The sequence below is a fragment of the Pseudorasbora parva genome, chromosome 7 (genome assembly GCF_024679245.1).
Source record: "Pseudorasbora parva isolate DD20220531a chromosome 7, ASM2467924v1, whole genome shotgun sequence".
NCBI classification, from domain to species: Eukaryota; Metazoa; Chordata; class Actinopteri; order Cypriniformes; family Gobionidae; genus Pseudorasbora; species Pseudorasbora parva.
In genome coordinates, this window is record NC_090178.1 from 50,950,691 (window position 1) to 50,974,102 (window position 23,412).

General features: G+C 39.6%; 2 long non-coding RNA genes across 2 annotated transcripts; both read left to right on the plus strand.

Moving 5' to 3' along the window:
• The first annotated feature begins 14,217 nt into the window (after positions 1-14,217).
• LOC137083909 (uncharacterized) lies at positions 14,218-16,179 on the plus strand. Its single transcript, XR_010906660.1, has 3 exons — positions 14,218-14,363; positions 14,712-14,814; positions 16,129-16,179. It is a non-coding gene; the product is annotated as an uncharacterized lncRNA (long non-coding RNA).
• A 218-nt stretch (positions 16,180-16,397) lies between these two features.
• LOC137083910 (uncharacterized) lies at positions 16,398-17,609 on the plus strand. The gene is made up of 3 exons (XR_010906661.1): positions 16,398-16,435; positions 16,567-16,648; positions 17,594-17,609. It is a non-coding gene; the product is annotated as an uncharacterized lncRNA (long non-coding RNA).
• Positions 17,610-23,412: the final 5,803 nt, after the last annotated feature.

The following is a 23,412-nucleotide window of genomic DNA, read 5'->3' on the forward strand; positions in this document are numbered from 1 at the left end:
AAAATGGGGGCAAAAACAAAAAAAGTGTTGCGTTTATAATTTTGTTCAATATAAATTGCTATCTCCAGTACAACATGCTAGCAATAGAGTCCCGAAGTCATGACGTCACTTTGTAGGCCAACCCGGAAGTTAGCGGCACATGGGTTCCCTCGATCAAAAGCCGATGCATTTTCCCCATAGACTTTTGGACAATCGCAAAAAATAAGATCTGTGTTCAACAAAGAGTTATGACCCTTACACGTTTTGTCTATCAAGATAATCTTTACAAGTGAATCCAAAATGTATACCGTTTGAAGCCTAAATAAAGCCGTCAGATATAAAATGCTAACGGTAGGCTATAAACGGACTACAGCACACAGTCGCGGATCTACGTCATCATCAAGCTTCCTCTAACTTGATTTAAATAACACGTTCTCTCATTATGTTCTGCACCGTGGATGAACACTTCTCCACTTTTTCATGAGAAATATTGCCCATTCGTTTTTTCCAAAATTATTAGAAACTAAATGGGTTTATGCGTGCCTCTCTGAGATGTGTTTTCTCGTTTGTTAATGTTTTATTTATTCGTTTATTATTTATTTTACCACCTCAGAAGCAAAACTACATAAGCTATGGCCGTATCAATTTACAATCGTATGTCCTTTTTCTTAGACGATTGTTCATATATCGAGGAGAGAAGCTCTATAAATCTGGACGTGGAGAACAGCGCAGCTTTCATTCGACGACTTGTGGTTCCATCTCGGGATAAAACGAAACACTAACGTCTCTCCACAGAAATAAAGAGCTGATGATCGCTTACCTTAATATCACAGATTTCTGTGTACAACAATATTTGGAAACACTACAATTTGAAAGGACTAAATATATAACGTTATGTATATAAACTGAAAGGTAAACTTCTAAGAACGTGAGGCTGAAATGCGCGCTAGTTTTTATTTTTATTAAACATTTACTTACAGAATTCAAAAGTGAATGAAACGCGGGCCGGTGAGATTTCCCGTTTGTCACGATGACGTCTAAAGTCCCGGCCAAAGGATGTAGTCCCTTTTAGCAACTTGTTAGTAACCGCCGTTTTTTAAGACACAATACAGTTTAAAAAAATCACAAGCAGGTTATAACTAGTGTGTTTTATGTCATTGATAAAAACATGAAAATATTTAGAGGCTTTGTTAACCACAGACCTTATTTCAGGTGATTTAGCAAAAACTCATTCAAAAAACCCTTTTTTTAGAGCCGGAAGGGCTAAAATGCTAACTCACTTCCGCGTTTGGCCCACAAAGTGACGTCATAACTTCGGCACTCTATTAGCTAGCCTGTCAACCTGCCATCCATGTTTGCCATCTTTTTTTCTCTCGCACGTTCGCGCCTTCTACAAGTCTATCAGATAAGTATGGCGAAACGGATCAGTCAACAAACATGTTAAGTAATATATAGTATAGTATAGCCTTCTCTGATAAGTGCTGAGGGTTTCACATGTGAAAAATGCAGTGAGATAGTCAGGATGATGGAGAAGATTTCAGAATTAGAGGCACGCATCTAATCTTCAATCAAGGATAGGTAGAATGCAAGGGCTTTAGATACTGCTTTAGATGCACTGTACTATTTCAGTTCCGTCTGTTCTTCCTGCATTTGAGTCCTCGCTCCATTTCCCCATACCGAGCCATGACATTGCATTTGTGTTACATATTGTATTGCTAATAAATGTCAAAAGACAGATGCGACAGCTTGAGCACATGCCAAAAATAGCAAAACACCCATGTGCTACACTAGACATGTGACACCCATTAAGGGGCCGTGAGATAACTTAACATTTATTTGAATATATTAATATAATACATTAATTTTATTATTGACATGTTAAATAATAAAAGATTTATAGAATTATATAAATTAAAAAATATCAAGAACACAGGATACACAAACTTACATCACACATTTCAGTTGGATAAAGACAACCAGAGTCGCTAAAAAGTTTTGATGGATGACGGTTGTAATAAAGGTAAAGACGACTGCAGTGACATACATTAGGCATGTGCATGTCCATTATTGAGGCTCAATTAAACAAACCGTGTATGTGCGCTCTCGGCTCACATCGCTATATTTTTGCATGAACGCAGTTCAATATATTCACGTAATTGTCAAAATGAATGTACTGTGAGTGTTTCTTAAGGGATGGTCGCAGAAGTAGTGTTTTGGAGAGGTTTGTGAGGATCAGTGGTGTTTATGTACACATGGGCATCAGCTCCATACATATGATTGCTTGTTCTGACATCGGATGACTTCAGATTGCTAAGTTTCCATACATTTATTTTTAATTTGTATTGTACTGTGTTTATTAATTATTAATGTATCCGTATAGTAGTTATATGCAGTCGTTTAGGATTTCCCCGTGGTCTTGTTTTGTATGGCAGGTTGACTTGTGCGTATTTATACTTATTGTACTGTATAACTGAGCAAAGTACTTTTAAGTTGTAAAGATTGTCTGCATTGAATGCACAAAACAACCTGCGTGTGCTTTTTGATACCAATCTATGTTTCTAGCATCTATAAAACAGCATTATTCCTTCTTATATACAGACGTGGTCAAAATTGTTGGTACCCCTGGTAAATATGATCAAATATGGCTGTAAAAAAATAATCTGCATTGTTTATCCTTTTGATATTTTATTTTTTTAAAATCACAAACATCCAAACTTTCATTTAAGTAAAATAATTGACAATGGGGGGTAAATCACATCATGAAATAAATGCTTTTCTCTAAAACACATTGGCCACAATTGTTAGCACCCCTAGAATTTTAAATGAGTAAAATATCTCTGAAGTATATTTACATTAATATATATATATATATTTTAGCACACAAAGGTGACAAGGAACATGAAATTGTCCAGCTATGATGTCTTGTTTCACAGGAGTATAAATATAAGGAGGCATAAAAGCCTAATTTCCTTAATCATTTATCACAATGAGTGAAACCAAAGAATATAGTTCTGATGTGCAGCAAAAGATTGTTGAGCTTCACAAAATAAAAAGAGGCTGTAGGAAAACACCTAAAGCACTGAAAATCCCCATTTCCACCATCAGGGCAATAATTAAGAAGCTCCATTTAACTAAAGATGTTACGAATCTGCAGAGGTGTGGACTCAGGTATGTGACTTAGACTCGAGCCAGAATCATGAATTTGATGACTTCGGACTCGACTCGACAAAATGTACAAAGACTTGCAACTCGACTTGGACTTTAACATCAGTGACTCGTGACTTCACTTGGACTTGTGCCTTATGACTCGAGAAGACTTGCTACTTCCCATGAAAACCTGGGGCAATTTTTCTTTCAAACGGCCGCGCCGCTCTCAGTGTATCTGCATCTGTGGAAAAAATGTTCACCTGTATGCATGCAGAGAGCGCTGTCTGCACGACATCCAATCACTGTAGTCCCACATTGGTTTGATTCGACAGTATCCATAGCTACCATGTCCGCATAACACGTGACTTTGGGCTTCTTTTTTATGGCAAGTCGTGGTAAAAAATCTCGAGTTGCGGGTCGCGGTTTTTTGGGCTTATTTGAAAAAAATGTGGTTGCTTGTTAGAAAAATATGACAAGCAACTTCTTTTTTTTACATTTATGGTCGCTGTTTTGTCCAAATACATTGACTGGCACTGTCTTCTCACAGCTAATAGCCATAATGCAACAACACAAGTGCTAAAGCCCTGCATTTATGCCCGAGCCCGACGGGCCCCGACTTTTTTACGCCCCTCGGGCCGGGCTTCGGGCCAATTTTCATGTCATACCTAAAACGCGGGCCGGGCTTCGGGCCTTTTTATAGGCTTCTCCTTCGTTTTATATTTATTTTATCAATTAAAAGGAACAATGAGTTCTGCTGGTGGAAACAACACGAGACCATAATAGCTAACGCGACTCAAGATGGCTCGCACAGTGTTCAGAGCATAGGTTCAGAGTCCGCGCCAGCAGCAGCAGCGCGCGTTTCTTCAGCGCGGAGACACACTGCAAGCGTGGTGTGAGCGTGGTGTTTCTGTTGCGTGTCATCCGCGGGGCGTCTGGTGCTATTAATGTACAGGGAAGCCCTATACTTCATGTTAAATATAAATATATTGCCTATTGATACAGCAAAGACAACTTCGGCAGTAGCCGGCCCATGCCATATCCATGGTATTGACGGCAAAAGGCTACAGAATAATTCGTTCTGTATTGACTGGTTTAATATTTCAAAATCGATAATTAGGCTATGTTGTTTTTTATTATTACAATTAGGCCTATCTGCATTTATGTTAACCTACAGACTTTCAAACATTATGTCATTATGTGTCACAATGTGTTATGGGCTATATGTTGTAGTCAGATAGATATGATGGTGCTGCAACACGCATCGCCGCAAATGACTAATGCAAGCCAACGCAAATGGCCGTAAATGAAACTTAAAATAAGTCTAAGATAGTCAAAAACACCATCATCTTCAATAAAAATGAATGAGATGAATGAGATCATTATCTTACCAGTGCGTCGCGCTCTCTTATGTGGTATTTGAATCTGAAATAAGCTGCTGAATAAAATGCATCTTAATCTTTTGCTTCCGTTGCTGTAAACTCCGTTAAATGAGCATATACCCCGGGAATTGAAGATGGGATTTATATTCATTTGCGTAGGTGTAAGGTAGGCTATAAGACAACCTGCATGTGCTTTTTTTATTTTATTTGTTTAGCTCTGTTTGCGAGAGCCGCGAGCAGAATCAGCCTGCCTCAGCTCGTCAAAAATGCCTTTTAGGCTACTGGTGGTAATAGTTGGCGAAATTAACTAACATTGTGATGCTTGAAGTGTTTTATGGATTTTATTATAGGCAAGACAAGTCAAGAGTTGATTTGAGAGACTAAATTAATTAAATATGCGGTTAACTCACTGTCGGCCGCTGGCCGCTTTTGGTCGTCACTTAAAAAAATTAAAACTTTAATTTAACAAACAAAAAAATGCTCTAAACATTTTTCTAAATTAACGTAATAAAGAAACGAAACGAAAAATAACTACTTTGACATTAAAAACAAAACAGAACTATTTTAATGGCTGCAACAATGTAAAAAAAAAAAAAAAAAAAAACGGGCTCCAGTCGGACTCGGGCCGAGAATTTTGATAAGCTGTCGGACACGGGCCGGGCTAGGGCCTAGATTTGAGGCCCGTGCAGGGCTCTAACAAGTGCTGTAGTCATTCGTCCTCATACATCCCGCCTCCTTCCCCTCAATGAAGAAAAATCGCGTTCAACGTGCAAAAATGTGATGTGATGTGAAATGTGATGAGTTCGTAGACGTAACTAGACGAATACTTTTTTTTTTTTTTACAAACAATGCAACCACTAGAGATATACAGAGATGGAGAGGAAACAGGGAGGTGAGCCACCTAATTTAATTTTTAAAATACTTTTTATAATGTAGGCTATTTAATATGAATGTATTATTTATTAAAAGAAAAAGAAAAAAGTATAATCTACTAATAATAACAGTAGGTATGGTTTGAATGTATTTTATTATAAATATGTCTCTATATACTTTACCTTTAAACTGACCCACACCACCACACCTGACCCTAACTCTACCCTTAAACTGACCCACACCACCACACCTGTCCATAACTCTACCCTTAAACTGACCCACACCACCACACCTGTCCCTAACTCTACCCTTAAACTGACCCACACCACCACACCTGACCCTAGCTCTACCCTTAAACTGACCCACACCACCACACCTGTCCCTAACTCTACCCTTAATCTGACCCACACCACCACACCTTTCCCTAACTCTACCCTTAAACTGACCCACACCACCACACCTGTCCCTAACTCTACCCTTAAACTGACCCACACCACCACACCTGACCCTAACTCTACCCTTAAACTGACCCACACCACCACACCTGACCCTAACTCTACCCTTAAACTGACCCACACCACCACACCTGTCCCTAACTCTACCCTTAAACTGACCACCACACCTGTCCCTAACTCTACCCTTAAACTGACCCACACCACCACACCTTTCCCTAACTCTACCCTTAAACTGACCCACACCACCACACCTGACCCTAGCTCTACCCTTAAACTGACCCACACCACCACACCTGTCCCTAACTCTACCCTTAAACTGACCCACACCACCACACCTTTCCCTAACTCTACCCTTAAACTGACCCACACCACCACACCTGACCCTAGCTCTACCCTTAAACTGACCCACACCACCACACCTGTCCCTAACTCTACCCTTAATCTGACCCACACCACCACACCTTTCCCTAACTCTACCCTTAAACTGACCCACACCACCACACCTGACCCTAGCTCTACCCTTAAACTGACCCACACCACCACACCTGTCCCTAACTCTACCCTTAAACTGACCCACACCACCACACCTGACCCTAACTCTACCCTTAAACTGACCCACACCACCACACCTGACCCTAACTCTACCCTTAAACTGACCCACACCACCACACCTGTCCCTAACTCTACCCTTAAACTGACCCACACCACCACACCTGACCCTAACTCTACCCTTAAACTGACCCACACCACCACACCTGACCCTAGCTCTACCCTTAAACTGACCCACACCACCACACCTGTCCCTAACTCTACCCTTAATCTGACCCACACCACCACACCTTTCCCTAACTCTACCCTTAAACTGACCCACACCACCACACCTGACCCTAGCTCTACCCTTAAACTGACCCACACCACCACACCTGTCCCTAACTCTACCCTTAAACTGACCCACACCACCACACCTGACCCTAACTCTACCCTTAAACTGACCCACACCACCACACCTGTCCCTAACTCTACCCTTAAACTGACCCACACCACCACACCTACCCCTAACTCTACCCTTAAACTGACCCACACCACCACACCTGACCCTAACTCTACCCTTAAACTGACCCACACCACCACACCTGTCCCTAACTCTACCCTTAAACTGACCCACACCACCACACCTGTCCCTAACTCTACCCTTAATCTGACCCACACCACCACACCTGTCTCTAACTCTACCCTTAAACTGACCCACACCACCACACCTGACCCTAACTCTACCCTTAAACTGACCCACACCACCACACCTTACCCTAACTCTACCCTTAAACTCACCCACACCACCACACCTGTCCCTAACTCTACCCGTAAACTGACCCACACCACCACACCTGTCCCTAACTCTACCCGTAAACTGACCCACACCACCACACCTGTCCCTAACTCTACCCGTAAACTGACCCACACCACCACACCTGTCCCTAACTCTACCCTTAAACTGACCCACACCACCACACCTGACCCTAACCCTACCCTTAAACTGACCCACACCACCACACCTGTCCCTAACTTTACCCCTAAACTGACCCACACCACCACACCTGACCCTAACTCTACCCTTAAACTGACCCACACCACCACACCTGACCCTAACTCTACCCTTAAACTGACCCACACCACCACACCTGTCCCTAACTCTACCCTTAAACTGACCCACACCACCACACCTGTCCCTAACTTTACCCTTAAACTGACCCACACCTGACCCTAACTCTACCCTTAAACTGATCCACACCACCACACCTGTCCCTAACTCTACCCTTAAACTGACCCACACCACCACACCTGTCCCTAACTTTACCCTTAAACTGACCCACACCACCACACCTGTCCCTAACTCTACCCTTAAACTGACCCACACCACCACACCTGACCCTAACTCTACCCTTTAACTGACCCACACCACCACACCTGACCCTAACTCTACCCTTAAACTGACCCACACCACCACACCTGTCCCTAACTCTACCCTTAAACTGACCCACACCACCACATCTGTCCCTAACTTTACCCTTAAACTGACCCACACCTGACCCTAACTCTACCCTTAAACTGACCCACACCACCACACCTGACCCTAACTCTACCCTTAAACTAACCTACACCACCACACCTGTCCCTAACTCTACCCTTAAACTGACCCACACCACCACACCTGACCCTAACTCTACCCTTAAACTGACCCACACCACCACACCTGACCCTAGCTCTACCCTTAAACTGACCCACACCACCACACCTGACCATAACTCTACCCTTAAACTGACCCACACCTCCACACCTGACCCTATCTCTACCCTTAAACTGACCCACACCATCACACCTGACCCTAACTCTACCCTTAAACTGACCCACACTACCACACCTGACCCTAATTCTACCCTTAAACTGACCCACACCACCACACCTGACCCTAACTCTATCCTTAAACTGACCCACACTACCACACCTGACCCTAACTCTACCCTTAAATTGACCCACACCACCACACCTGACCCTAACTCTACCCTTAAACTGACCCACACCACCACACCTGTCCCTAACTCTACCCTTAAACTGACCCACACCACCACACCTGACCCTAACTCTACCCTTAAACTGACCCACACCACCACACCTGACTCTAGCTCTACCCTTAAACTGACCCACACCACCACACCTGACCCTAGCTCTACCCTTAAACTGACCCACACCACCACACCTGACCCTAACTCTACCCTTAAACTGACCCACACCACCACACCTGACTCTAGCTCTACCCTTAAACTGACCCACACCACCACACCTGACCCTAACTCTACCCTTAAACTGACCCACACCACCACACCTGTCCCTAACTCTACCCTTAAACTGACCCACACCACCACACCTGACCCTAACTCTACCCTTAAACTGACCCACACCACCACACCTGTCCCTAACTCTACCCTTAAACTGACCCACACCACCACATCTGACCCTAACTCTACCCTTAAACTGACCCACACCACCACACCTGTCCCTAACTCTACCCGTATCCCACCTCAGTATCAGCAAAAGTGCTTTACAGTACAATATGAACACAGTAAGTACATTGTACTTATTTTTTGGTGTAAGTACATAGTACTTAAGGCCACCTAATATAAAGTGGGGCCACATAATTGAATAAATTAAATTATTAAAGTAAACCAAATTAAACCAAAAATAAGCTAAACAATATTCCCATAATGGCCCTAAGTTTAGGCTAAAAGGACCCATGTCTATTTGAAAGTTGAACTGTTTTGCAATATGAGTTTAACACAATACAGGACTGAAGCTGCTGTGCATTGTTCTAGTGCAATATGCTGTTGAAATACAAGCATTTGCTGTGAACATTTACATTTTCTGTTTTTTTTTTTTACTGTATTTGCTTAATGTCATTGTATAAAAAGAGGTTTAAATAAATACAAATCTTACAGACATACATGATTTGTATAATTTTTAGTTCTGTGGTAAGATGACTTGAAGTGACTCGAAACTAAAATGGTAGGACTTTGGATTTGACTTGACACTTGTTGGCTTTGACTTCAGACTCGACTCGAGACTTGACTGATGTTTGACTCGACTTGACTCGGGACTCGAGGGCAAAGACTTGAGACTTACTTGTGACTTGCATAACAATGACTTTGTCCCACCTCTGCGAATCTGCCTGAAAGAGGACGTGTGTGTATATTGTCCTAATGCATGGCGAGGAGGAACGTTTGAGTGCACAAAGACTCTCCAAGGATCACAGATGGAGAATCACAGAGATTCGTTGAGTCTTGGGGTCAGAAAGCCTTAAAAAAAATCAAACGACCCCTACATCACCACATGTTGTTTGGGTGGGATTCTCAAATCCTCCTTGATCATCCAGAAACAAACTCCAGCACATTCAGTGGTCAGACAAAACAGGGATATAAAGTACCCCATGCCCACGGCTAAAAATATCACTGGATCTTTAATGTTGTGGGCCTATTTTTTTGCTGGAGGTCCTGGACATCTTGTTCAGATACTGACACGGTTCATGAATTCACTGTCTCCTTCTGCCTGTGTTGTGTGGGGTTGTTGGAGGCGTGGTCACTGATTACTCATCACTGATCACTCTCACTTGCTGCACCTCATTACCAGGCCCATATATTCCTGTGTCTCACTCAGTCTGTTGTCAGATCGTTGCAATGTGTCTTGTGGTTCCTGTGTGTTCGTGTTCTCATGGATTCTAGCAAATACCAAAAGATAAAAAAATCAAAACCTAATGGATTCTGCTAGAAATCTTATAATGGGCCGTGGTTGGATCTCCCATCAGGACAGCGATCCAAAACAAACATCAAAATCAACACACACATGTGTCACTGAGCACAAAATTAAGCTTCTGCCATGACATCCCAGTTTCCTGACCTGAACCCTATAGAAGATGTGTGGTTGAACTGAAGAGAAGATGTGTGGTTGAACTGAAGAGAAGAAGCTCCAGCATGGATCTGGGAATCTGAAGGATCTGGAGAGGTTCTGATGGAGGAACGGTCTCTGATCTCTGGTCAGGTGTTTTCCAAACTCATCAGTCATTATAGAAGAAGACTCAGAGCTGTTATCTTGGGAAAAGGAGGTTTCAAAAAGTATTTAATAAAAGGGTACAAACAATTGTGGCCAATGTGTTTTGGAGAAAAGCATTAATTTCATAATGTGATTTACCCCCCATTTCAATTGTTTTACTTTAATGAAAGGGTTAGATTTTTCAGATTTTTTTTAATTTTTTTTTAAAAAAAGATCAAAAGGATAAACAATGCAGATTTATTTTTTACAGCCATATTTGATCATATTTACCAGGGGTACCAACAATTTTGACCACAACTGTATGCATATATATATATATATATATATATATATATATATATATATATATATATATATATATACACACACACACACATATACAGGTCCTTCTAAAATTAGCATATTGTGATAAAGTTCATTATTTTCCATAATGTAATGATAAAAATTTAACTTTCATATATTTTAGATTCATTGCACACCAACTGAAATATTTCAGGTCTTTTATTGTTTTAATACTGATGATTTTGGCATACAGCTCATGAAAACCCAAAATTCCTGTTTCAAAAAATTAGCATATCATGAAAAGGTTCTGTAAACGAGGTATTAACCTAATCATCTGAATGAACTAATTAACTCTAAACACCTGCAAAAGATTCCTGAGGCTTTTAAAAACTCCCAGCCTGGTTCATTACTCAAAACCGCAATCATGGGTCAGACTGCCGACCTGACTGCTGTCCAGAAGGCCATCATTGACACCCTCAAGCGAGAGGGGAAGACACAGAAAGACATTTCTGAACGAATAGGCTGTTCCCAGAGTGCTGTATCAAGGCACCTCAGTGGGAAGACTGTGGGAAGGAAAACGTGTGGCAAAAAACGCTGCACAACGAGAAGAGGTGAGCGGACCCTGAGGAAGATTGTGGAGAAGGACCGATTCCAGACCTTGGGGGACCTGCGGAAGCAGTGGACTGAGTCTGGAGTAGAAACATCCAGAGCCGCCGTGCACAGGCGTGAGCAGGAAATGGGCTACAGGTGCTGCATTCCCCAGGTCATGACACTTTTGGGCTACAGAGAAGCAGCACTGGACTGTTGCTCAGTGGTCCAAAGTACTTTATTCGGATAAAAGCAAATTTTGCATGTCATTGGGAAATCAAGGTGCCAGAGTCTGGAGGAAGACTGGGGAGAAGGAAATGCCCAAATGCCTGAAGTCCAGTGTCAAGTCCCCACAGTCAGTGATGGTCTGGGGTGCCATGTCAGCTGCTGGTGTTGGTCCACTGTGTTTTATCAAGGGCAGGGTCAATGCAGCTCGCTATCAGGAGATTTTGGAGCACTTCATGCCATCTGCTGAAAAGCTTTATGGAGATGAAGATTTGGTTTATCAGCACGACCTGGCACCTGCTCACAGTGCCAAAACCACTGGTAAATGGTTTACTGACCATGGTATTACTGTGCTCAATTGGCCTGCCAACTCTCCTGACCTGAACCCCATAGAGAATCTGTGGGATATTGTGCAGAGAAAGTTGAGAGACGTGAGACCCAACACTCTGGATGATCTTAAGGCCGCTATCGAAGCATCCTGGGCCTCCAGAACACCTCAGCAGTGCCACAAGCTGATCGCCTCCATGCCACGCCGCACTGAAGCAGTCATTTCTGCTAAAGGATTCCCCACCAAGTATTGAGTGCAGAACTGAACATAATTATTTGAAGGTTGACTTTTTTGTATTAAAAACACTTTTCTTTTATTGGTTGGATGAAATATGCTAATTTTTTGAGACAGGAATTTTGGGTTTTCATGAGCTGTGTTCCAAAATCATCAGTATTAAAACAATAAAAGACCTGAAATATTTCAGTTGGTGTGCAATGAATCTAAAATAAATTAAAGTTTAATCTGTATCATTACATTATGGCAAATAATGAACGTTATTGTTCAATATGCTAATTTTTTCAGAAGGACCTGTATATAGTGTGTTCTCAATGCCAAATGCTGAACAGTTAGTCGATGCGTTCATGAGCTCAAGGCTAGATTATTGTAATGCTCTACTGGGTGGTCGCCCTGCTCGCTTAATAAACAAACTCCAGCTGGTCCAAAACGCAGCAGCTAGAGTTCTTACTAGAACCAGGAAGTATGATCATATTAGTCCAGTTCTGTCAACACTAACTTTGATCATAATGTTAGTGTCCCCAACTGAGCAAGCCAAGCCAAAGGCAACCAAAGGAACCGAAACTCCGTCAGGGCATGATGGAGAAAAATAAACCTTAGAGAAACCAGACTCAGTTCTCCTCTGGCCTATTAACACACAGTGATGATTATTATTCTGGACACCTTACAGCTCAGAATTATATTAGATCAAAATATTCGAACGTTCGAGGTATCACGCAAGAGATAGTTTATTGAGGATGACGCATCGATTACACAAAAATATGAATATTTGAAAGATCGGAGTTATTGCGCAGGAGACGGGTTTATTGAGGATGGTATCAGGCAGCAAGCAGAGACAGACAAACATGCTCATGTCCCCTTTAGAGAACTGTACCGCCGGCTTGTAGTCAGTGATAGTCTAAAGTCATTGCCACAAACAGTGTGAGTCATTTAGGAGGTGACTGTTTAATTTTTGAGCATACAGCCTCTTTGCCTTCCTGATCCTCCGGGACACATGTATCCTTGTTAGGCTGCAGTATTCCCAGATTTATGGGTGCTCTGATCAGGATTTTTGGGGCAGATCACTATTCTTAACACACACACACACATATATATATATATATATATATATATATATATATATATATATATATATATATATATATATATATATATATATATATATATATATATATATATAAATCCTACTTAATCTAGCTTGAATAACTCTTTTTTTTTATTATTAAGCATGTCCTGCAGTTTAGCAACAGTAGACTGTACTTTACGACAATGACTGATCAAGCTGATTTGGATGCTAAGTTTGGGCTATTAGGGAGGAAAGAAAGTGCACTGCCGTGATAGAAAGAAATGCACTAAAATTGTACAGCCCTAGTTTCTTGTTGTCATTGCTGTAGTGTTGCTGTTGCTGCAATGTCTCCGCTCTCCACAAAGACATTGCAGATGTTTAGTCCATTAGAGACACCTGGTAGAGCTGACAGACCACACAGCAAAATCTCCAGTGTCAAAATCTTGGTGTTAAGGACTCTTAGAGTAAAGAGTTAATTTTCTGGTGTTGAATTAACACTGCTAGTGTAAACCGCACTCTCTGGCTGGTGAACATATTCAGAGTTAAATATCAATAACACTGACAGAGAGTATAGTCACATCCGGGACATTTCGGCAGCGGAACAAGCTCAAGCCTCGAACTTTTTCTCACAGACGCCATTTTCTTTGCCTCGCGATGCGTAACATCAAGGAGGGGAAACGCTGATATTGCGTGTTTCATCCTATGGTTCCATCTCATTTACGTATCCATTTTATAGCATTATATTGTTTTATAACTAGTTATGTGCTGTGCACGGTTAAACAGCTCTCATAGAGGCATTTTCGTTGACGTGATTCGGACGGAGCAGACCAGGCGGGTGCTTTTTCACAGGGAAACGCCATAATTAAGTGTTTTAGCTCATTTACAATATGTATTTTATAAAATGTTTATTTAACGCGATATTTAAATGCTCTGCACGCTTAAACGAAACAACCTTTCTCACATGCGGCATTTTCTTTGACTCGTGAGTGGTGACATGGAACTGACGACGAGGAGGCGGGTGCACGCCGCTTGCACGTTATAAGGGAAACGACGAAAGTAAGTGTTTAGCCTAATTTGCAACGTGTTTTTTTAATGACGTCGTTTAACGATATCTAACGCTTTTAAAACGCGCCTAAACCTTTCTTACAGACTAGGCTTGTGACGCAGTTGAGACACGGAGTGTGCTTTTAACAGAGAAAACACCTAAAGTAAGTGTTCTACACATATAATAATCTGTATAATTGCTGTATAATTATGTATTTATGTCTTGGAAAAATCACTGGCCTCACTGGTGAAGCAGCATCAAACGGGGGTTTCTAACATGCTTTCTCTTCCCCGTTATAGTTCATTCACCGAACTGTAATCTTATTGCACTACTTAATCTTTGTGTAACGTTATGATTTTTATTGGGTAGAATTCCAGATTCAAAGACTCATATTACTAACAAAGGAAAGCTATTTTTTTGCGAAATCAAGTGACAAAGTTTTAGGCAGGATTGTTTTATGAACTTCTAAAAATGTTGACCTAATTTGCTTTTGACCTGTCTCTGTCTTAAGAAGCATCATGTTCATCAGCTGCATCAACATTGATTTTTGACCACCCCCCTGGACTGAAACCAAGGCTGACAGATGACCATGCTTTCTGTTCTGCAGCAAAAAGGTATGTTTAAGGTATAGAAAACTGTAGTGCTTTTCTTGGCAGATTATTGGTAAATATCTTTAAGCACAGATATTGATCAATAATATTTATTTACAATAAAGGACAACTAAGGCAAAACGTGCATGCATCCCTCCATGGATGCTGGATCTTATACACTAGAGATCAACAGTGTGAGAAAGAAAAAGATCAATGTCTATGGTGATGCACTTTTATGATGATAAATGCACTTTTATAATGGATACCTGCACTTATGATGATAGATGCACTTTTATGATGATGGATGCACTTTTATAATGGATACCTGCACTTATGATGATAGATGCACTTTTATGATGATAGATGCACTTTTATGATGATAGATAGATGCACTTTTATGATGATAGATGCACTTTTATGATGATAGATGCACTTTTATGATGATGGATGCACTTTTATAATGGATACCTGCACTTATGATGATAGATGCACTTTTATGATGATGGATGCACTTTTATGATGATAGATAGATGCACTTTTATGATGATAGATGCACTTTTATGATGATAGATGCACTTTTATGATGATAGATGCACTTTTATGATGGATTGATGCACTTTTATAATGGATAGATGCACTTTTATAATGGATACCTGCACTTATGATGATAGATGCACTTTTATGATGATAGATGCACTTTTATGATGATAGATAGATGCACTTTTATGATGATAGATGCACTTTTATGATGATAGATGCACTTTTATGATGGATAGTTGCACTTTTATGATGGATAGGATGCACTTTTATGATGGATAGGATGCACTTTTATGATGGATAGGATGCACTTTTATGATGGATAGATGCACTTTTATGATGGATAGGATGCACTTTTATGATGATAGATGCACTTTTATGATGGATAGGATGCACTTTTATGATGGATAGGATGCACTTTTATGATGATAGATGCACTTTTATGATGGATAGATGCACTTTTATGATGATAGATGCACTTTTATGATGGATAGATGCACTTTTATGATGGATAGGATGCACTTTTATGATGATAGATGCACTTTTATGATGGATAGGATGCACTTTTATGATGATAGATGCACTTTTATGATGGATAGATGCACTTTTATGATGATAGATGCACTTTTATGATGGATAGGATGCACTTTTATGATGATAGATGCACTTTTATAATGGATAGATGCACTTTTATAATGGATAGATGCACTAGAGTCTGTGTTTAAAACTAATGAAACGTGTATACTTTAAGACTGTTTAAAGTATTTCTTCATCCTCAAACTATATTTTGCTCGTTGCCAGCACACCTACCATATGACTGAAAAACAGAAGAACAACTCCACAAACTGCAGACCAATACCATTGAAAGTGTCACTATTATTGGAGGACCAATACTTTTAGAATGGGTAAGTCATTCTTTCAGACTAAATATTTATGCAAAATGTAGGCTAATTATCACTAACTTTTGGTTAACGCTTGGATATGCCTTCATGTTTAAATGTATTGTTTTTGCTGTTTGTGTTTTTAGGAGAATTTCTATGATGCAGCAAGTAAAGGGTACCTGGCTTAGTGTTTGAAGGCTGTACAGACTAGAACCTGTCTGGAGATGGTACGATTTAACATATAACATGAGAGAGTCATGGCCACAAACATCACATTTGTTGGTATTTGGCTAATAGAATTGAGTCAAACTAATTGTTTTCATGATTTGACAGGTATATATTTTCTGTTTGATTTTAGACTCAACAGATTGGGAAATCACCTGCCCCCAACATCACAAAGTCAGGAAGAAGGGAACAAAAATCATTCCAGCAGATGACTAGTAAGTGAGATTTCTTAAGGGTTAGTTCACCCAAAAATGAAAATTCTGTCATCATTTACTCACCCTTATGTCGTTGGACACCCTTAAGACCTCCATTCATCTTCAGACACAGATGAAGATATTAGTGTTGAAATCCGATGGCTCAGAAAGGCCTTCATTGACACCTATATCATTTCCTCTCTCAAGACCCATAAAGGCACTAAAGATGTCGTTACAAAGCCCATCTCACTACAGTGGCTATACAATCATTTTCTGAGGTGACGAGAATAGTTTTTGTGTGTAAAAAAAACTAAATAACGGCATGGCAGATTTCAAAACACCGCTTCATTAAGCCTCGGCGCATTTTGAATCATAGACAGTCCATGCAACTACCACTTTCAAGCCACAGAAATATATAAAGGTACATCATTAAAGTACTCCATGCAACTCCAGTGGTTTAACATACATTTTCATTTAACTATGCAAATGCCGTGTTTGCAAAATATATTTATATATATATATATATATTTTTTTTTATTTTTATTAATGGAGTTGAGATTTTTTGAGCAAATAAAGCACTTGTTTCATAAAAATGAGGTTAAACCCATGGAGTCACATAGATCACTTATGATTTCCTTTGTACCTTTCTAGGCTTTGGAAGTGGAGGCTGAATAGGCTGTAAATGAAAGGACAGACATTTCTTAGATATTATTAAAAATATGGAAAAAAAGATGAAAAAAAGTCTTACGGGTTAAGAACAACATGAGGGTGAGTAATTTAATAACAGAAGTAACTTGGATGAAGTAAGCCTTTAATGTACTTGGAAATCAGTCAATTCTAACCAAAATACTTTATTGGTTGAGTCACCAAAGTCCAAGATGATTGAACTTTTTGCACCATAAACTGACTGTATTTATAAAATACAACTAGTATTAATTGTAATTGGTCTGGTATTGTGTTGTTTAGGGAACCAGGATTCCAGAGTTGGATCTACACAGCTTTTCCTGCTCTGCATATGAAACCACAACTGAACTGTACTGTTAGCAACTGGACACAACTGATCCACAGATATCCTGCGACTGTTTTTTCATCTGCTGAATGTTGTGTTGACTCAAGTACTGCTGTTCTGTTGCAAAGTTGAAGGTACTGAACCAACTTCACTGACACAGGACATATATTCACTGACATGCAGGACTTGAAGTATTACACACTTATAAGCAGCTTTAATAGCTTATGAAAGAAATGCATATATTATGCCTTCATCATTTATTTTAAAAGTTAACCTTCTGTGATGTAAATGGACTTGCTTGTAAATAAAGAACTAGTTTAAAACAACTTTTTGCATTCTTTATTTTTTACTTTACAATGAACAGCGTGTGTGTGTGTGTGTGTGTGTGTGTGTGTGTGTGTGAATGCGTGTATGTGTATATATATATATATAGACTGATTTCCATTTTTCTGAAGTGTTAGGTCAACACCAGAACAGTGTAGAATTTTAACTCTGCCAGTGTTTTCTACAAAGCTGCACTTAACTCTGTAACAGTGTTATTGTTATCTGCATTGGTGTTAATATTTTACTCTATTAGAGTTTATTGTAACACCGAGTTGGGTGTTGTGAGAGGCAACACTTTTAAAAGTGTTGAATTAACACTTTGCGGGTGGTTCCCATATATACACTTTTAAAGTGTTGAAATTAACTCTATTGGTGTTGATTTCCGGATTTCAAATTTACTGTGCAGTGACTGTAATGAAGCAATTTTAGCTCTGCGTAGAAAAAATTGTCTTGCAAGTTTTACGTCATTTGATCAGCTCTTCTGATTGGCCTTTATAAAGACCACTGAAGTTATTATAGGCCAATAACAATCAATGCCCAATCATTCAGAGCACCCTTACCCAGATTGAAATGCAACATTAGGGCCCTCAACAGACCACACGGTGAGGCTCCAATCCAAGAGGATACACTGTCAAAACAAAGATTAAAGAGCTAGTCTGGAAAATTAGCTAGACCAGGGACTATACAAGAGAAATTTAGGAAATGTTCCGTATAAGTGACGTAATACCATTTTTATAGTGATGCTTTTGTTTTTTATAAACTAACACTTTAGTCAATATAACAGCCTGAAACACACCAACAATGTATTAGGATTTAAAATGGACAAGTACACAGATACTCACTGCAGTTTATTTTCTTTACACTTTCATAAATTCAATAAGCTGTCTTCCCAGTGCATCAGTTTCACTAGGGATCATTAACTTGATTTTTATCATTAACTGTATTCCTTCATGTTTTCTAATTAGCTCAGATGTGGCCACAAATTAATTACCATCTCCTAGCCACTTTGTAAATGCAGTCTGTTTATGTATTCCACCAATGTTTAGTATAACCACCAATTAACACCATTTAAAAACAATTAAGAAAACTATTAGTATTTAACCAGACGATCGTGCTAAGTCAGTACCAGGTTTCACTCATGACTTCATCAAATGATATATGTGAGATATGCTGATGATGGTTGATAACCACCAATGCCATAACCTTAGTTTATTCAGCTTGGTTGGAAAGACATTATAACACCGCTATTATATGGTTCAGGAAAAGAAGCAATTACAGTATTACTGAGTCCATCGAGACTCTCCGCTCTTGAGTTAATCACTCAAACTGAGCCTGAGACATGTAGTCCTAGGGTTCCCTTAAAGCCACATTTCATAGTCTGATCCACTTTCTCCTGTCCAGTTGCCTGTTTATTGTCCAATGTATGTGTCTGTTTCTCCAGTACAACTCTCCAACAAATGATCTGAGTCTAGCCATGGATCTACCCCCATGGATAGGGGCACAACTTTAGTAAACACTCCTATGGGTCGTATTTCATGAGTTAAAATATTGTCGATAAGGGCACAACTTTAGTAAACGCTCCTATGAGTCGTATTTCAAGAGTTAAAATATTGTCGATAGGGGCACAACTTTAGTAAACGCTCCTATGGGTCATATTTCATGAGTTAAAATATTGTCGATTGGGGCACAACTTTAGTAAACGCTCCTATGGGTCATATTTCATGAGTTAAAATATTGTCGATAGGGGCACAACTTTAGTAAACGCTCCTATGAGCCGTATTTCAAGAGTTAAAATATTGTCGATAGGGGCACAACTTTAGTAAACGCTCCTATGGTTCGTATTTCATGAGTTAAAATATTGTCGATAGGGGCACAACTTTAGTAAACGCTCCTATGAGCCGTATTTCAAGAGTTAAAATATTGTCGATAGGGCCACAACTTTAGTAAACGCTCCTATGAGTCGTATTTCAAGAGTTAAAATATTGTCGATAGGGGCACAACTTTAGTAAACGCTCCTATGAGCCGTATTTCAAGAGTTAAAATATTGTCGATAGGGGCACAACTTTAGTAAACGCTCCTATGGGTCGTATTTCATGAGTTAAAATATTGTCCATAGGGCCACAACTTTAGTAAACGCTCCTATGAGTCGTATTTCAAGAGTTAAAATATTGTCGATAGGGGCACAACTTTAGTAAACGCTCCTATGAGCCGTATTTCAAGAGTTAAAATATTGTCGATAGGGGCACAACTTTAGTAAACGCTCCTATGGGTCGTATTTCATGAGTTAAAATATTGTCCATAGGGCCACAACTTTAGTAAACGCTCCTATGAGTCGTATTTCAAGAGTTAAAATATTGTTGATAGGGGCACAACTTTAGTAAACGCTCCTATGGGTCGTATTTCATGAGTTAAAATATTGTCGATAGGGGCACAACTTTAGTAAACACTCCTATGAGCCGTATTTCAAGAGTTAAAATATTGTCGATAGGGGCACAACTTTAGTAAACGCTCCTATGGGTCGTATTTCATGAGTTAAAATATTGTCCATAGGGCCACAACTTTAGTAAACGCTCCTATGAGTCGTATTTCAAGAGTTAAAATATTGTCGATAGGGGCACAACTTTAGTAAACGCTCCTATGAGCCGTATTTCAAGAGTTAAAATATTGTCGATAGGGGCACAACTTTAGTAAACGCTCCTATGAGTCGTATTTCAAGAGTTAAAATATTGTCGATAGGGGCACAACTTTAGTAAACGCTCCTATGGGTCGTATTTCATGAGTTAAAATATTGTCGATAGGGGCACAACTTTAGTAAACGCTCCTATGGGTCGTATTTCATGAGTTAAAATATTGACGATAGGAGCACAACTTTAGTAAACGCTCCTATGGGTCGTATTTCATGAGTTAAAATATTGACGATAGGAGCACAACTTTAGTAAACGCTCCTATGGGTCGTATTTCATGAGTTAAAATATTGTCGATAGGAGCACCACTTTAGAAAACGCTCCTATGGGTCGTATTTCATGAGTTAAAATATTGTCGATTGGGGCACAACTTTAGTAAACGCTCCTATGGGTCGTATTTCATGAGTTAAAATATTGTCGATAGGAGCACCACTTTAGTAAACGCTCCTATGGGTCGTATTTCATGAGTTAAAATATTGTCGATAGGGGCACAACTTTAGTAAACGCTCCTATGGGTCGTATTTCATGAGTTAAAATATTGTCCATAGGGGCACAACTTTAGTAATCGCTCCTATGGGTCGTATTTCATGAGTTAAAATATTGTCGATAGGGGCACAACTTTAGTAAACGCTCCTATGGGTCATATTTCATGAGTTAAAATATTGTCCATAGGGGCACAACTTTAGTAAACGCTCCTATGGGTCGTATTTCATGAGTTAAAATATTGTCCATAGGGGCACAACTTTAGTAAACGCTCCTATGGGTCATATTTCATGAGTTAAAATATTGTCCATAGGGGCACAACTTTAGTAATCGCTCCTATGGGTCGTATTTCATGAGTTAAAATATTGTCGATAGGGGCACAACTTTAGTAAACGCTCTTATTGGTCGTATTTCATGAGTTAAAATATTGTCGATTGGGGCACAACTTTAGTAAACGCTCCTATGGGTCATATTTCATGAGTTAAAATATTGTCGATAGGAGCACAACTTTAGTAAACGCTCCTATGGGTTGTATTTCATGAGTTAAAATATTGTCGATTGGGGCACAACTTTAATAAACGCTCCTATGGGTCGTATTTCATGAGTTCAAATATTGTCGATAGGGGCTCAACTTTAGTGAACGCTCCTATGGGTCGTATTTCATGAGTTAAAATATTGTCGATTGGGGCACAACTTTAGTAAACGCTCCTATGGGTCATATTTCATGAGTTAAAATATTGTCGATAGGAGCACAACTTTAGTAAACGCTCCTATGGGTTGTATTTCAAGAGTTAAAATATTGTCAATAGGGGCACAACTTTAGTAAACGCTCCTATGGGTCGTATTTCATGAGTTAAAATATTGTCGATAGGAGCACAACTTTAGTAAACGCTCCTATGGGTCGTATTTCATGAGTTAAAATATTGTCGATAGGGGCACAACTTTAGTAAACACTCCTATGAGTCGTATTTCATGAGTTAAAATATTGTCGATAGGGGCACAACTTTAGTAAACGCTCCTATGGGTCGTTTTTCATGAATTAAAATATTTTTGATAGGGGCACAACTTTAGTAAACGCTCCTATGGGTCGTATTTCATGAGTTAAAATATTGTCGATAGGGGCACAACTTTAGTAAACGCTCCTATGGGTCGTATTTCATGAGTTAAAATATTGTCGATAGGGGCACAACTTTAGTAAACGCTCCTATGAGTCGTATTTCAAGAGTTAAAATATTGTCGATAGGGGCACAACTTTAGTAAACGCTGCTATGGGTCGTATTTCATGAGTTAAAATATTGTCGATTGGGGCACAACTTTAGTAAACGCTCCTATGGGTCGTATTTCATGAGTTAAAATATTGTCGATAGGAGCAAAACATTAGTAAACGCTCCTATGGGTCGTATTTCATGAGTTAAAATATTGTCGATAGGGGCACAACTTTAGTAAACGCTCCTATGGGTCGTATTTCATGAGTTAAAATATTGTCGATAGGGGCACAACTTTAGTAAACGCTCCTATGGGTCGTATTTCATGAGTTAAAATATTGTCCATAGGGGCACAACTTTAGTAAACGCTCCTATGAGTCGTTTTTTATGAGTTAAAATATTGTCGATAAGGGCACAACATTAGTGAACGCTCCTATGGGTCGTATTTCATGAGTTAAAATATTGTCGATAGGGGCACAACTTTAGTAAACACTCCTATGAGTCGTTTTTCAGGAGTTAAAATATTGTCGATAGGAGCACAACTTTAGTAAACGCTCCTATGGGTCGTATTTCATGAGTTAAAATATTGTCGATAGGAGCACAACTTTAGTAAACGCTCCTATGGGTCGTATTTCATGAGTTAAAATATTGTCGATAGGGTCACAACTTTAGTAAACGCTCCTATGGGTCGCATTTCATGAGTTAAAATATTGTCGATAGGGTCACAACTTTAGTAAACACTCCTATGGGTCGTATTTCATGAGTTAAAATATGTCACGTCACAGACAAGGGAAAAGGGTGCGAGGACTCAAGTGCAGAAAAAAGATGATTTATTTACAAAAACAAAACATAAACTCAAAACAAAACCCACGAGGGGGAAAAACACATAATAGAATAATATAAATACAAACTTAAACAAACCAACAGAATCACGGGGAGGACGGAAGACGCAGACATTACACAAGGATCCAACACAGACTGACAAACACAAGGAGATTATAAAGGGAACAAACAAGGCAGATAATGAGGGAGAACAGGTGGGGCAAATAAACCAATAATCAGATAACAAGAAGGGCGGGG